The following is an 18,241-nucleotide window of genomic DNA, read 5'->3' as shown; positions in this document are numbered from 1 at the left end:
CCGTTGAATTGGCGGATCGTGCTGGATGCGGAGAGGAAGGAGTAAGTTGTTATCGGGATTGATTTGGGGGTGGGGGCGAGCGCGACAAATGCTTTTTTAAACGGGGGAGTGATGGGTTATTTTTTATAGTAGGTGGGTTTTATGCTTTGTTGGCTAGTTGATGGATAGTTTTCACTAGACTTATCTTTAATTAAACGTAATTAAAGATGAAAGTTTGATTGTGAAATCGCTGAGTGTGTAATTTTAGATTTCTTTTATGAGCATGGACTGGAATATGCGGAAAAATTTAGTATCAACTTGTGGAGTTAAATATGTGGGTGCGATTATTCATGACGGACTATTTTTAAACTTCTGCAGGAAAGGTCATTTCGATAAGAAGTCTATTAATACCTCGAATTCATAACTACTTGTATCAACCTTGATTACCATCTCTGAAAAAACACGTCTACGGTTGTATGGAAATAAAAGTTAAATGTAATGGCAAGTTAATAATATCCTGTACTTGTGGTTTATGAATTCCCCTTGAGTTTTTTTTTTTTGTAATTATAAGACATTTTATTGATTTATTTCAATACATCTACTTCAGAAATAGCCGAAGTTTTGTGTAATTGCATGAAACCAATTTTTCATGATTCGAAATTAATTCAAAACATTTTCGAAAATTTTGGAGCTGTCAAAATTACAGACAATAGACAGCAATTTCCTGACGATTACGAAGGTCAAACATTTTTATGAGACTACATTATTGCAAAGAGGATTAAGAATGCGAGCGCAGCGAGCACGTTTAGGTGTTTTAAAAATTATTCGTCAGTGTCCTGGAGAAGCAAAATTATCAATTTTTTTATTATCTATTAAAGTGAATTTTAAAATTGTTTATGATTATTATTATTATGCCGTGTGTTTTTTAAAGTCCAGAGATTTATTTTTAAGTAGAACCAAAACAGTTTCGGTTAGACTGTTTTCTGCACACTTTCTAAGAGAATGAAGCTGAAAAAAATAAGTTTAAAATGCGAGCGCAGCGAGCACGTTCAGGTGCTTTAAAAATTACTCGTCGGTATCCCTGAGAAGCTAAATGATTAATAATAGAATTTTTTAATCTCTAAAAACGTGAATCCTAAAAATGTTTCTGATTATTATTATTATTGAGGAGACTCTAGAAGTTTAAAAGTGCTCGCTGCGCTCGTATTCCGTGTGTTTTTTAAAGTCCAGGGATTTATTTTTAAATCGAACCCAAGCAATTTCGCTAGAATATTTTCTCCACACTTCGATGAGAAAGCTGAAAAAAAAAGTCTAAAATGCGAGCGCAGCGAGCACGTTCAGGTGTAACTTAAAAAAATATTCATTAGTGTCCCTGAGAAGCTAAATTATTAAGAAAAATTTTGTTGTTATTTAAAAATGGTCTTTAAAAATTCTTTGTGATCACTGTGTGACTGAAACATCCTAACGTGCTCACTGCGCTCGCATTTTGGAGTTTGATTTTTTCAGTGTAATTTACCTTCACAGGGAGACTTCGACATTTATAATAAAAACGCAATAGCCTTGTTGATGGTTCTTTTGTAAATGTTTTTATGAGATCAAATTAATTAAAAAAGAACATCCAGAATGCGAGCGCAGCGAGCACGTTTAGGTGCTTTAAAAATTACTCGTCAGTGTTTGAATTTTTCATTGGCCTATTTTACAATTTTTTCGATTTTGCGATTTCTAGATTTTATTTTTCATTTTTAAATTATTCGATTCTCCAATTTTTCGGTCCTTTAATTACTAAATTTTACTATTTTTCGAGTTCATAAATTCTACATACATATGTTTTATTTTTCATTCATTTTCGATTTGCGATTTTTTTAATTTTTCAGTTTACTAAATTTTATTGCCTTTAAATATCCCCACTTAAAATTTTTGTATCTTCAAATTTTCTATTTCACTATTTTTCGAGTTGTAAGTTTTAAATTTTCTAATTGTTTCATTTTTGAATTTCTGATTTTTTTTACTTTTCGTTTTTCAATTATTCAGTCTGCAATTTTTCGATTTTGCAATGTCACGATATTTTCTTTTCGTTTTTAAATTTTTAGATTTTCCACTTCTTCCAATTTGGAATTTTTTGATTTTTTTGGTTTTCAAGTTCTAGATATTTTTATATTCCAATTGATTTCATTTTTCAATTATCCGATTTTTCATTTTTTGCATTTTTTTTATTTTCGATATTAAAATTTTTCATATCTTTAAATTTTCGATTTTACTATTTTTCGAGCTGTAAATTTTAAATTTCCTAATTATTTGATTTTTCAATTTATGATTTTTTTAATTTTTCAGTTTGCAATTTTTCGATTTCGCAATTTCAGAATATGTAATTTATTTTTTGTTTTTAAATTTTTAGATTTTCTAATTTTTCCAATTGTGGATTTTTAAAATTTTTTAGTTTTCAAGTTGCAGATATTTTTATTTTTCAATTATCCGATTTTCCATTTTCAGTTTTTCATTTCAACAACTTTTTGGATTTTTCAATTCCTAGATTTTATTTTTCTATTTAAACTATTGGAAAAATTTGAAAAGAAAAATTTTTTCAATTTTTCATTCTTCTGTTTTACAATTTTTTCGATTTTTCAATTTCCAGATTTTATTTTTCGTTTTTAAATTATTCGAGTCTTCAATTTTTCGATCCTTTAATTACTCAATTTTGCAATTTTTCGAGTTCACAAATTCCACATATTTTTTATTTTTCACATTTCACGTTTACGATTTGCAATTTTTAGTTTCTAGATTTTATTTTTGCGTTTAAATGTCCCCATCTTTCAGTTTCTCGATTTTTTTAATCATTAATAAGTACTTAAAATTGTTGTATCTTCAATTTTTCATTTTGACAGTTTTTTCCATTTTTCAATTTGTACATTTTATTATTCGTTTTACATTATTTGATTTTTCATTTTTTGAATTTTGTCATTCTTCGTTTTATTAATTACTCAATTTGCAATTTTTTCAAGTCGCAAATTCCAGATATTTAAATTTTTCGTTTTTCATTATCATCAAATTTTCAGTTTCAATTTTAATTTTTCCCACTTTTCAATCTCTCTTTTTTTTATTTTTCGTTTCTACAATTATTCGATTTCCATTTTTTTTAATTTTTCTATTTTTCAGTTATTATTCGATATTTCAGTTTCTCGGCTTTCAGTGCTCCTTCCTTCAACTTTTCGAACTGCCAATTATAAATTATTCTTTCAGTTTTTATATTTTTCACCATTTAAATATTTAATTTTTCGATTTTTTTTAAATTCAACAATTTTTCCCCATTTTTCAAATTTTTGTTTCTTTAATTCCTCAATTTGTAATTTTGCGAGTGCAATTTTTAAATATATTTTTTTTTGTAGGCGTCTATTTTCATGAATTCCAAAGAATTAATCTAGATGATAATTTTGACTTTTCTCGATTTAAAAATTATAGTTTGTTTTAGTATCTCGTTCTCCTCGGCCGTTTTAGAAGAATCTTAAATGTTTTTTAAAGTTTCATAGTTTTTTAACTTTTATTTAAATCAAGCTATATTATTATTTTTATTGTTAAGTGTTGATACCATTTTTTGCACATTTCCATGAGAATAAAGCTAAAAAAAATAAGTTTAAAATGCGAGCGCAGCGAGCACGTTTAGGTGTAACTTAAAAAAATATTCATTTGTGTCCCTGAGAAGCTAGATTAACTCTGCCAAACAAAGAATGCTTACAATGCGAGCGCAGCGAGGTGTATTTAAAAATAATATCACTGCTGTCGCTGAAAAGCTAAATTATTAACAAAGAAATTTATTTATCACCTAATAAAAGTGAACCTTAAAAACAGTTGTAATTAGTAAAAGCTCTGACAGCTTGAATGAAATCGTTCTTAACTTTGTTCATTCGTTCATTCATCATTCTTCGTCCATTTTTTGCCGACTCTTTGATCCCTCTTCTTTCATTCTTCATTCATACCTCACCCATTCTTCCTCCATTCTCCTTTCATGTGTTAATTATTTCGTTCCTCACTTCTTTCATTCGTTAATTAGTCAGTTTTCCTTCACTCTGTATTCATTCTCTATTCATTTTTCGTTCACTCCTTCATTCATTTATTCTTTCGTCTCTTCAATTGTTCAGGAGTTCCTTGCTCTCTCCAGTCGTTAATTCTTCGCTCAATCTTCGATCAGCCGTCCATTCAATAATTTCTTTATTCGTTCATTAGTTCATTGTCCCCCGTCGTTCGTTTTTCATTCATTATTATTCATTTATTCTTCGTCCATTCTTCGTCCATCCACCATTCATTCTCTGCGCTCATATTCTAATAGTGTTTTTTTTTATCAAAAAATTTATTGTTTCAATTGAAACCAACCAACTTAGACAAGACAAGATTACGAAGGTCAAACATTTTTATGAGACTACATTATTGCAAAGAACATTTAGAATACGAGCGCAGCGAGCACGTTTAGGTGTTTTAAAAATTATTCGTCACTCTCCTCGAGAAGCTAAATTATCAACGATAAATTTTTTTTATTCTTTCAAAAAAGTGAATTTTAAAAATGTTTGTGATTATTATTATTATTATTGAGGAAAATTTAGCAGTTTATAGGTGCTCGCTGCGCTCGTATTTCGTGTGTTTTTTAAAGCCCGGGAATATTTTTAAATAGAACCAAAACAGTTTCGCTTAGACTGTTTTCTGCACACTTCTAAATGAATGAAGCTAAAAAAAATAAGTTTAAAATGCGAGCGCAGCGAGCACGTTCAGCTTTAAAAATTACCCGTCGGTGTCCCTGAGAAGCTAAATTATTAATAATAGATTTATTTATTCTCCAAAAAGGTGAATCCTAAAAATGTTTCTGATTATTATTATTATTATTGAGGAGACTAGAAGTTTCAAGGTGCTCGCTGCGCTCGTATTCCGTGTGTTTTTTGAAGTCCAGGAATTTATTTTTAAATAAACCAAAACAGTTTCGCTCCCATTGTTTTCTGCACACTTCTAAGAGAATGAAGCTGAAAAATAAGGTTAAAATGCGAGCGCAGCGAGCACGTTCAGGTGCTTTAAAAATTACTCGTCGGTGTCCCAGAGAAGCTAAATTATTAATAATAGATTTTTTTATTCTCCAAAAAGGTGAATCCTAAAAATGTTTCTGATTATTATTATTGAGGAGACTCTAGAAGTTTCAAGGTGCTCGCTGCGCTCGTATTCCGTGTGTTTTTTAAAGTCCAGGGATTTATTTTTAAATAGAACCAAAACAGTTTCGCTCAGACTGTTTTCTGCACACTTCTAAGAGAATGAAACCGAAAAAAATAAGGTTAAAATGCGAGCGCAGCGAGCACGTTCAGGTGCTTTAAAAATTACTCGTCGTTGTCCCTGAGAAGCTAAATTATTAATAATAGATTTTTTTTCTCTAAAAAGGTGAATCCTAAAAATGTTTCTGATTATTATTATTGAGGAGACGCTAGAAATTTCAAGGTGCTCGCTGCGCTCGTATTCCTTGTGTTTTTTAAAGTCCAGAGATTTATTTTTAAATCGAACCCAAGCAATTTCGCTAGAATATTTTCTGTCTCCACACTTCTATGAGAATAAAGTTGAAAAAAAAAATCTGAAATGCGAGCGCAGCGAGCACGTTCAGGTGTAACTTAAAAAATATTCATTAGTGTCCCTGAGAAGCTAAATTACTAAGAAAATTTTTGCTGCTATTTATAAATGGTCTTTAATTATTCTGTGTGACCACTGAAACATCCGGAACATGCTCGCTGCGCTCGAACCTGCTCTTTAGAGGTAGAGTAATTTACCTTCACAGGGAGATTTTGACAATTATAATAAAAACGCAATAGCCTTGTTGATGGTTCTTTGTAAACGTTTTTATCAGACCAAATTAATTAAAAAGAACACCCAGAATGCGAGCGCAGCGAGCACGTTTAGTTACTGTAAAAGTTACGTGTCAGTGTCCCGGAGAAGCTAAATTATTAAGAAAAATGTTGTTATTTTGTAAATATTTTTATGACACTAATTTAATAAAAAAAGAACATTTAGAATACGAGTGCAGCGAGCACGTTTAGTTGTTATTCAAAATATTAAAAACTCGTCGGTGTCCTTGAGAAGCTAAATTATTAATGAGAATTTTTAGTATCTAAAAAAATGTTTGTGAATACTAAAGTAGAAGAGACTCAGCTACCTGAACGTGCTCGCTGCGCTCGCATTCTAACTGGGTTTTTTTTTAGTAAGTCTAGTGATTTATTGTTACAACAAAACCTAGACAGTTTCGCTGAGATCCTTTTTTAATCACTTCAATGTGCACATGCAGGTGTTATTAAAAATAATATCACTCCTGTCCTTGACAAGTTAAATTGTTAACAAAAAAATTTATTTCTCGCCTACAAAAAAATGAATCTTAAAAACAATTATCATTACTAAAGCCTTTGTTCATCCATTCATTCATCATCATTCGTCCGTTTTTCGCTCATTCTTCGTTCATTCATTGTCTGTTCCTTTTTGGTTTATTGCTGAATTCATTTGCTCCGCCATTCCTCCTTCTTCGTTAGTTATCCACTAGTTCTTCTTTGATTCTTCTTCCGCACTTATTTCATTCTTCGTTCATTTTTTTCATTTCCTTGGTTCCTCCCCAGTCGTTTAATTCTTCGTTAGTCTTGTTGAATTCTTCGTTCAATCTGTAGTCATTCGTTCATGCATCATTCCTCTATTCGTTCATTCCTTAATCCGTCTGCCATTCATTCGCTACACTTTAATGATTTTTTTTAATATTGTTACGTTGTACGGGTGATTAAAGTCGGCGTGGGTAAAACCCAAGAATTTATTTCTTATTAACTCGAATTTACACGACTAACTATTACAGCGATTATGTACAAAATAATCCCGGCGCAACTTAACTGAACTGTCTTGACTCAACTGTCTGAATAATAACCCTCGTTCCCGACGGTGGCCTCTATTTAAACGTTCCTCTCGATGAAACGAGAGCGCCGCTTCGAGGTTTTTCTGGGTTGCCCATCGCGACTTCCGCTTCCAGGCTTATTTTAGCGAACGCCGGCCGCTGTCATCGACGCTGAGTCATCATCTCCATATATACTAGAAAGTTCTCGACGGCCCATAAGCGTATGGTTATGGAACCCAAATAACTTCGCTTAAGTGTCTTTTTGGAATACTTCTGAGACTAAATTTTAAAAAAAGAGCGATTAGAATGCGAGCGCAGCGAACACGTTAAAAAAAAATGAGTGAAAGTGATGAAATTTTTAGAAGCAAAAAATCAACCGAAGTTTACATAGCAGGAAAAAATTAATGAAATTATTTTGTAATACATATTTTTCAAAGATTGTTATCATTATTATTGGAAAAATAAAACTATACAGACACAGATTGATCCTTCTTCTTTCAAAATCATTAAATATGTTTAAGAAATAATGTATAATAAAAGAGAAATTTGTTTTTTCCGGAGTCACTACAAGCTATCATTTTATTATTTAGTCTCATAGAAGATCGACTATTGTTAATTTTACGGATGTTAGTGTAAAAACAGTCTTAATGCCGTACTTCGATTATGTTCGATCTTTATTCCAATATCTTTCAAACTGAATATTGTATATCCGGATATTAGCCCCCTTATCGAATTACAATATTGAAGCCATAGCCATTTAAGTCTTAATGTTCGTCGTTCCATAACCATTTAGCCGCGCTAAGGAGTAAAGGGTTGTACGTTATAAATTTCAACTATAGTCATAATAATAACATAATCTTCCAGGCCGCTATTTTGTCCGTAGATCCCAAATAACAAAAGCATTTGTGTACTTTTTCCGAGCCATTTGCCACACGCATTAGTGCTTTCACGCCACATTAGTTTATCATCATGCTGAAAGTCGCATTCGTCCTAAATTTAGTTTCAAATTCTGTATACACTTGCGATCTACTATTAAAAAACCGTTCGCACGTCGAGTGCCCACTTGACGCATTACATTGGAATTACCTTGGTTGATTGTGCATTCAGCCGCTCTCATTGAAACTAAAAACCTATTCAGCGTTATCAAAACCCCGCTTCCGAAGCAAGATCTGGGCCAAATTTCCAGCGGCTCCCTCGGATGCGAAGTCAAACAAAGCTGCCACGCAGTGAATTAAATTCCGGCCGCGTCTGGACAATAAACAATGACAACGGCATATCAATGGTGGATGGCTCGGCATTAGCGCGTATGCGAGGCATTAACATTCCGGTTGTGGAACTCATCCTTCGCAGGCCGCGATTACGAAGGTCCCGAAGGGACCACGGCTTTCTGCAAACATCGCGCGGATTTATAGATAGAACAGCTGATAAGGCATGGAACGGCCAAAATGTTATTTCTTCCGGCGAGATTTCCAGCGTAACTGTACCGTCGTCAGACCCAATTTAAATAACAAATTAATTTATCTTGTTTTAGGACCGTGTTTATTCATGATAGCAGTTATCAGCAGGTTTCTGGCCGCGGTAACGGTTAAGACCGGATTAAAAAGCAGACGCTCGGGTTGATTAGAAAATTACGGGGAACGGTCAAGCGCGTCCGGCCGCCCGGCTGCGCTGCAACATTACGAAAACAGACTCCGACACGCCGAAGCCGATTGATCGGGATGATGTAACTCTCGCGTGCTTGTTTTTAAAACTCATTAATTTTTCTGACTTTGCTTTGGAAGGTAGCCAGCTTGTGCCGTGTTTTCGGTCAACTAGATGCGTCCATAAATTTTTAGCCTAAATTAATTCGGGGAAACTACACGAACATAAAGAAAGGAAAATAAGTTGCGCGTTTGGAAAGAAAGCAAACAAAAACAGGCAAATTGCCAACGTAATAATGCAACGACTCGTAAGGAAGCTGTGACCCCTCTGGTTAACGCGTCGTTAATTTTCGGGGCCCGAACCTCTCCCTGAACTAAAATTCTTGAAGTTCGCCCTATAATTGCTTAGTTTCGCCTGACAATTACATTCATTTCGGGGCTAATGCTATTGTTCGCGGGAGCAGTTTAAACTTCCCTATGGTGGGGAAGGTGCCTACAGGATGGGGCAAAAATTCGGGATACTTTAAGGTGCTTTTTCAGCGGAAATCGTAAGTACGAAATCGACAAAGTTTCATCGTAATGTCGTGGGTCGTGGTTGAGGAGATTAGCCGGGCAAAGTTAAAAGGTTGTAAGTATCTTTCACGATAAAAAAGTTGTATTGTGGCGAAATCAAACACAAAGCGTTGCTTTTTACTTTGTTACGTTCAGAACTTCCTAGCAAGTTAAATTAGCCTGTAGGTATCTACGTTTGTTTCTAAGTTCAGGCACTCGAGTAAAGTTGGGAGCTTTTGCTTAATCGGTACCCGAGGAAGTTTATGAATGTTGTAACTTTTTACAAGTGATATAAATTTGTTCCTGGGTTATATTTGCGTCATGATGAATGTTTGACACTTTGCGTTCAACGCCGGGAACAATTTTTGAAAAATACGACCTCGAGGGTATCGTCATGAGTTTAAGTTTAAAAAATTGGTCGTAGGTTATTTCGATAAAACTTCCCTCTCCTTACAAATAATGGGAAAATGGGCACAAATGCTTTCCGAAAAATCGAAAAACTGGAACATCAGAATATCGATAATTCGAGATTTTGAGAAATTAAAAAAATTAAACACTTGGAAAATTGAAAAATAAAAAAATTGAAAAATCGAAAATCGAAAAATTGATTAATCCTGAAATTGTAAGGTTCTCAAAATAATATTGAAAAATTGAGAAATTGAAAACTTGAAAAATCGAGAAATCTAAACGAAAAACCGGTAAGTATGTCAAGAAATCAAAACATCAAAAAATTGAAAAATCGAAAAAACTAAAACATCGAGAAATCGAAACATCAAAAGATCAAGCAATCAAGCAACCGAAAGGTCAAGAAATTAAAAAATTGAGAAATCGAAATTGGCCAAAATCCAAAAATTGAAAAATTTTAAATTTGAAGAGATTGAAAAATTGAAAAACTAAAAAATTTAAAGCCGATTTAAAATCGACATCAAAAAACTGAGAATAGAGAAATCGAAAAGTCAAAAATTTTGAAGATTGAAAAATTAAAATATCGAAAAATGTGAAATACATTTAAAATTTAAAAATCGAAATATTGAAAAATCCCAAAACTGAAACGTCAAAAAATTTTAAAATCGAAAAATTGGAAAATCGAAAACATTAATCGAAAAACTGAAATATCTTAAAAGTGAAATATCGGAATTGAGAAATCGAAAAATTGAAGAATGGAAGAATTAAAAAAAATTAAACATTGAAAATTTCGTAATTCGTAAAATTGAAAACCCGAAAAGTCGGAAACTTGAAAAAGTCGAAATAGGCCAAAATCGAAAATTTAACAATTGAAAAATCAACAAATTTTAAATCAAAAAATCGATAAAACGAAAAATCTAGAAATTGAACAATTTAAAAACCGAAAAACCAAAAGATCGAGAAATCGAAACATCAAAAAATAGCAAAATTGAAAAACTGAACAATCGAGAAATTGAAGAATTTCAAAACTGAAATGATAAAAAATTGGGAAATCGAAAAATTGAGCAGTCGAGAAATGGAAATTTAATTTTTCTATAGAACTGTATTGAAAAATTGAATTGAATTAAAAAATTTTAAATTAAGGATAATCAATAAATCGAAAAATCGAAAATTTGAAGAATCGAAAAAATGAACAACCAAAAAATTGAAAAATCGAGGAGTTGAAAAATTTCAAAACTGAAAACACGAAAATCTGGGAAATCGAAACATCAAAACATCGAGAAATCGAAAAATGGAAACGTTAAAAATTGAAAAATTTAATAGTATTAAAAAAGGCGATAAATCTAAATTTGAAAAATCGAGAAATTGAACAATCAAAATATCGATAAGTCTATTATTTTAAAAATCGAAAAAGTGAAAAACTGAAACATCTAAAACCGAGAAATCGAAAAATTAAAAAATAGAAATACCGAATAACTGAAAAATCGAGAAATTGGGAAAACAAAAAATCTGAAATCTTAAAAACTGAAAAATTAAAATATCGAGAAATCCAAATATTGAAAAATCCCATAACGTAAATATCGAAAAATTGAAAAATCCTAAAAATGAAACATCGGAAAGTTAAAAAATCGAGAAATCTAAAAGTCGAAATCAAAGTCCAAAAATCGAAAATTTAAAAAATTGAAAAATCAAAAACCCGAAAAATTTAAGAAATGAAAAAACATTGAACACTCGAAAAATCGAGCAATGGGAAAATCAAAAAATCTGTTACTGGGGAAATTGAGAATCGAAAAGTTGAAAATTTAGAAACGTCAAAAATTTAAAAATTGAAAAATTGTAAAACAGAAACATTAAAAGTAAAGAACATTGAATAGTCAAAAAATCGAGAACTGAGATAATTAAAAAATCGGTTAATCGGGAAATTGAAAAATCGAAAAGTTGAAAATTTAGAAATGTCAAAAATTGAAAAATCGGAAAATTGAAGAGTCGAAAAACGAAGAAATCGCAAAACTGAAACATCGAGAAATTGAGAAATCGAAAATATGAAAAAGTGGAAAATTGAAGAATGGAAGAATTAAAAAATTTAAACATTGAAAATTTGGGAATTCGTAAAATTGAACACCCGAAAAGTCAAATAATCGAAAAAATGAGAAACTGAAAAATAGAAACCGAAAAATTCAAAAACTGAAACATCGAGAAATCGAAATATCAAAAAATCGAGAAGTCGGAAATTTGAAAATGTCGAAATAGGCCAAAATCGAAAATAATTGAAAAATCTAGAAATTGAACAATTTAAAAACCGAAAAACTAAAAGATCGAGGAATCAAAACATCAAAAAACTGAAATCTAAATCGAAAAATTGAAAAACTAAACAATCGAGAAATTGAAAAATTTCAAAACTAGAATGATAAAAAATTGGGAAATCGAAACATAAAAAATCGAGCAGTCGAAAAATGGAAATTTCATTTTTCGATTAAACTGTATTGAAAAATTGAATTGAATTAAAAATTTTTAAATTAAGGATAATCAATAAATCGAAAAATCGAAAATTTGAAGAATCGAAAAAATGAACAACCAAAAAATTGAAAAATCGAGGAGTTGAGAAATTTCAAAACTGAAAACACGAAAATCTGGGAAATCGAAACATCGAAACATCGAGAAATCGAAAATTCGTAAATTCGAAAAATGGAAACGTTAAAAATTGAAAAATTTAATATTAAAAAAGTCGATAAATCTAAATTTGAAAAATCGGGAAATAGAAATACCGAATAACTGAAAAATCGATAAATTGGGAGAACAAAAAATCTGAAATCTTACAAAACTGAAAAATTAAAATTTCGAGAAATCCAAATATTGATAAATCCCGTAACTGCAATATCGAAAAGTTGAAGAATCGAAAAATTGAAGAATCCTAAAAGTGAAACATCGGAAAGTTAAAAAATCGAGAAATTGAAAAGTCGAAATCAAAGTCCAAAAATGGAAAATTTAAAAAATTGAAAAATCAAAAACCCGAAAAAATCGAAAAATTTAAGAAATGAAAAATGAAAAAACATTGAAAACTCGAAAAGTTGAAAATTTAGAAACGTCAAAAATTTAAAAATTGAAAAATTTGTAAAAGAGAAACATTAAAAGTAAAAAATATTGAATAGTCAAAAAATCGAGAACTGAGATAATCAAAAAATCGGTTAATCGGGAAATTGAAAAATCGAAAAGTTGAAAATTTAAAAATGTCAAAAATTGAAAAATCGGAAAATTGAAGAGTCGAAAAACGAAGAAATCGCAAAACTGAAACATCGAGAAACTGAGAAATCGAAAATATGAAAAAGTGGAAAATTGAAGAATGGAAGAATTAAAAAATTTAAACATTGAAAATTTGGCAATTCGTAAAATTGAACACCCGAAAAGTCAAATAATCGAAAAAATGAGAAACTGAAAAATAGAAACATCGAAAATCAAAAACTGAAACATCGAGAAATCGAAATATCAAAAAATCGAGAAGTCGGAAATTTGAAAAAGTCGAAATAGGCCAAAATCCAAAATTTAACAATTGAAAAATCGAAAAATTTTAAATTAAAAAAATCGATAAAACGAAAAATCTAGAAATTGAAAATTTAAAAACCGAAAAACCAAAAGATCGAGGAATCAAAACATCAAAAAACTGAAATATCAAAATCGAAAAATTGAAAAACTGAACAATCGAGAAATTGAGAAATTTTAAAACTAGAATAATAAAAAATTGGGAAATCGAAACATAAAAAATCGAGCTGTCGAAAAATGGAAATTTAATTTTTCGATTAAACTGTATTGAAAAATTGAATTGAATTAAAAATTTTTAAATTAAGGATAATCAATAAATCGAAAAACCGAAAATTTGAAGAATCGAAAAAATGAACAACCAAAAAATTGAAAAATCGAGGAGTTGAAAAATTTCAAAACTGAAAACACGAAAATCTGGAAAAGCGAAACATCGAGAAATCGAAAAGTCGTAAAATCGACAAATGGAAACGTTAAAAATTGAAAAATTTAATATTAAAAAAGTCGATAAATCTAAATTTGTAAAATCGGGAAATTGAACATTCAAAATATCGATAAGGCTATATAAAGTCCAAAAATGGAAAATTTAAAAAAATGAAAAATCAAAAACCCGAAAATGTCGAAAAATTTAAGAAATGAAAAATTAAAAAACATTGAAAATTCGAAAAATCGAGCAATGGGAAAATCAAAAAATTTGTTACTGGAGAAATCGAGAAGTTGAAAAATTGACAGATTGAAAATAGAAACACAAAAACATGAAAAATCTAAAATTTAAAAATTTGAGAAATTGAAAAATGGAAATACGAAGAATTGAAAAATCGAAAAATCTAAAATTTTGAAAACCCAAAAATTAAACTGTCGAAGAATTGAAAGTCAAAAATATAAAAGTCGAAAGACTAAAAAATCGAAATATTGAAAAATTGAAAAATTCCAAAACCGAGAGATTGAAAAATTTAAAAATCGAGAAATCGAATAGTAGAAAAAGCGACAAATCGAGAATTGGTAATATCAAAAATCGATTAATCCAGAAATTGAAATTTCGGAAAACCTAAACCTCATTAAATTGAAGAGTCGAAAAATTGAAAAATCGACAATTCGAAAATTTGAAGAATCGAAAAATTGAGGAATTTAAAGTTGAAAAATCGAGAAATCGAAAAATTGAAAAATCGAGGAAGTGAAAATTTTCAAAATTGAAATCACGAAAATTTGGGAAATCGTAAAATTGAAAAAATGAGAAGTGGAAAAATTCAAAAACCGAGCAATTGAGAAATCGAAAAGTCGTAAAATCAAAAATTGAGAAGTCCAAATAGGCCAAACTCGAAAAGTGGAAAGGTTAAAGATTGAAAAACTTGAAATTAAAAAAGTCGATAAATCTAAATTTAAAATATGGAGAAATTGACCAATTAAAAAAAATCGAAAAAGCAATTTTAAAATCGAAAAATTGAAAAATCCCATAACTGAAATACCGAAAAATTGAAACATCCTAAAAGTGAAACATCAGAAAATTGAAAAATCGAGAAATCGAAAAGTCTAAAAATCTCAGTGTTTAGGATAAACGGAATCATAAACCACAAACGGGCGACCTATTTTTACGTACTCTCGGGGTCACGAAACGTAGCGTACCCTCTGGAAGCAGAGTGTACTTCCGGCGCTTATCTGCCTCGATCTTAGTTAAGCAAGTAAGCATACAGAGCGTTTGATTGATACGGCAAACATGTCAACATCAAACCCAACCTAAAAAGGTTTTATCTTCCGCACTCGCGAATTACCACCTCGCCCCTTAAAAATGTCATTCTATTTCCTACGCATCCGGAAGTGCATTAAGGTCGACATTATTTACGTTTATATCTCAGCGAAACACTTAACTGATGAGAAATTACTGTTATGACGACGACAATAGAGTCTCGTGTGCTCTTCCTCAGCACCTCGCTGCCTCTCTAATTTATTTATTCCATCATTTTTGGATACTTTATCTCGATGATGTGATTTCCAGTTAAGTCTGTTATGCTCTTAATCCCAAACACTGCGTGCTATTAGGAAACTTTTGTGTTATCATGCAGGGCACGGCCGTCTGCGATATAAGCCACCTTAGGCGGCTTCCTGAATTTTTCCTGCGTTGGGGTGATGCGCCCCTCGGCTTTCTAGATTGATTCCACAATCCCCGCGATTACAGGACTCGGCTAAAATATTAACGTATTATATTCCACGGGATTATTTTTATGATTGATATGATGTAAATAACCGGGAGCTACTTCAAAGTTGACTCTGACAGTTATTTGAGTAGCGCCGGAAGAGGATTGAAGCGGGATTAAAACCACCCCGGCATGAGACGAACTTTGAAGTTCGAAGCATACATGCTGCGTAGCGCCCGATCGTGGGCAAAATATTGCGCCGAAGTCTCTCGCTAAAAACTAGACGAGAGACAAGTTTGAATTGGGCGCCATTTGTTGCCTTAAACGCAACCAGCAATTCTTCTTCTTCATTGAAAAATCGTTATTATTTCTCTATAAGAAATTACTATCTCGTAAGACATGTTTTTGAGTATCGTGTTATTCCAAAAATGTTATGTATATTAAGAAAAAATTAAAACCAAAGATTAAGCTCCACCCATACCTGCCCTGACCTAAATAGTAAAAGTTTTCATTCGTTGACATACCTAGGGGCGGAGCCTAACTGTAAAATCCATATTTTCTTACAAAAAATTACCATTTTAAACATGATTAAGTTTCTATGAACAAAAGAAATCATCACAATTGGGATGGGGTGGGTGGGCGGGGTTTTATATTTTGTTTTGTTTTCGTAATACACATAGGATTCTTTGAACAACACGATACTCAAAAATATGTTTTTAATTTTTTGTAAGGAAATAAATATTTTGCAGTTAATCTCCGCCCCTTTATTTTACGGCGAATAAAAAAAAATCATCACAATTGAGACAGGGCGGGTGGGCGGGCTCACTTTTTTCTTTTTCGTTTTAATATGTGTAGATTTCTGCGAAAGATCGACAAGTAGTCAAACCCCGCAAGGTTCTCATTAAGGACTTGAACAATTTATTTGTTTACTAATAAAATTTTACAACTTGAAAGTATATAGCTTGAGTAAAACCATAAGTTACAAATTCACTTTAGTGCAGTGGAGAACCCAGAAACCTTGGAATTTAAGCAGATGGGCTTAAGGGGGAACGCTAGACGAGAGACAAGTTTGAATTGGGCGCCATTTGTTGTCTTAAACGCAACCAGCAATTCTTCTTTAAATCCACCTGACGCGCTGGGATAGACGACTACCGGACGTGGGTCATAAAAGTATCGTAAGCCGATAATGCAGAATAATGATAATTTATGACAGGCGGCCCACAACATACCTTCAGCACAGAATAATCATTTCTCGTATTCTTTTGACATATTAATTTTAATATTCGAGATAATTATTATATTATTCAAACACAATTTAGACACTGTGGAGCAAACAAGGCTTATCAAGCCCGTCTATTAGTTTCTTCGCCTAAATGTATTATTAATACCGTTTTCAAATTACACCAAAATTGAAAAATCGAAAACTTAATAATTGAAAAATTGAAACATTTTAAATGAAAAAAATTGGTAAACCGAAAAATTGAAAAATCTATAAATCGAGAAATTGAACAATCTAAAAATTAAACAATTTAAAAATCGAAGAATTGGAAAACCAAAAAATCTAAACCGAGAATTTGAAAAATCGAATAATCGAGAAATCAAAACATCAAGGAAAACAAAAAAATTAACAGAAAATCTAGAACTTAAAAATTGAAAAATTAAAATACCTATCGAAAAATTGAAGAACCGAAACATTGCAAAATCGCAGAACTGAAATACTGAAAAACTGAAAAATGGAAGGAAAATTGAAAAATCGAAAAAGTGAAAAAATTCAAAACTGAAATCTTGAAAAACTGAAAAATGGAAAGAAAATTGAAGAATCGGAAAAGTGAAAAAATCCAAAACTGGAACATTGAAAAATCCAGAAATCGTAAAATTGAAAAATCACAATTGAAGAAAGAATTGAAAAACCAAGAAATAGAGAAATGGGAAAATCAAAAAATCAGAAAATTGAAAAATCGAAAAATTTAGAAACGTCAAAAATTAAAAACTGGAAAATAAAAAAAATTTTAATCGTAAAACTGAAATATCGTGAAGTTAATAAATTGAAAAACTGAAAATTTTTGAAAAAAAAATCGTATCAAAAACTAAAAATTCAAAAAAGCCAGAAATTGAACAATCAAAAAATCAAAACATTGAAATCCCAGTAAGTTGATAAATAGGAAAATTTAAAAAACAATTTTAAAAATCCAAGAATTGAACAACAAAAAAAATGAACTGAAAACTCAGAAAATTGAATGATCGAGAACAAAAAATCTAAAATTTAAAAATTCGGCAAATTGAAAAATCGTGGAACTGAAAAATCGAAAAGTCGAGATAGTGAGAAATCTAAAAGCCTAAAACTTTAAAAACTGAAAAATTAAAATATCGAAAAATTTAAAAACCGAGAAAACACAATATCAAAAATTTGAAAAATTGAAGAAACGAAATATTGCAAAATTCCAAAGCTGAAATATTGAAAAACCTAAAAATGGAAGGAAAATTAAAGAATCGAAACAGTGAAAAAATCCCAAACTGAAACATTGAAAAATTGAGAAATGGAAAAATGGGAAAATCAAAAAAATTAGTCTAAAGAGTTTAGACAGTACTTCCCTCGCTATCGGAAACGTGACGACTGCATGCCTATTATGTTTTTTTTTTCACATTAGATTTCAAAGCATTCGGTTTTGTAGTTCCTGATTAAATCAATAAAATAAATTTGCGCATTCATTAAATTTTTTGAGTCAGCCTGTATATCCGAATCCAAAAAATATGAATGGAATGATAAATTACAAGAAGAGACTCATCATATCTTGTAAATTTTAAATAGGATTATACGGCAAACTTTTAGCTGACGTCATCAGTTTTTTTGGAGGGGATAAGCAAATATATTTGGACTAAAAATTTATTATGCTCTTTATAACTTTAAAACATTTGCAAGATTTCAAAGCATTGGGTTCTGTAGTTCCTGATTAAATAAATAAAATAAATTTACGCATTCATTAATTTTTGGGGTCATCCTGTATTCGTCGTTGATTCTTCAATACCTGCTATGTGCAAAATTGAAAATTGTTCAGGAAACACAATAAACTGCTTACAAAAAAAGGGAGTCCTTGTTCGTTTGGTTTAGTCAC

General features: G+C 30.9%; 1 protein-coding gene across 6 annotated transcripts in view; it reads left to right on the top strand.

Annotated features, from left to right (window-relative positions):
* LOC135136678 (uncharacterized protein) overlaps nt 1–18,241 on the top strand; it is a 190,349-nt gene that overhangs the window by 97,786 nt on the left and 74,322 nt on the right. The window lies entirely within an intron of this gene.

Source organism: Zophobas morio, unplaced genomic scaffold (genome assembly GCF_036711695.1).
Source record: "Zophobas morio isolate AGI-343-1 ecotype UQ-CSIRO unplaced genomic scaffold, CSIRO_AGI_Zmor_V1 ptg000026l, whole genome shotgun sequence".
NCBI classification, from domain to species: domain Eukaryota; kingdom Metazoa; phylum Arthropoda; class Insecta; order Coleoptera; family Tenebrionidae; genus Zophobas; species Zophobas morio.
The sequence above is the reverse complement of the archived record's forward strand: the minus strand, read 5'-3'. Positions and strand labels throughout refer to the sequence as shown.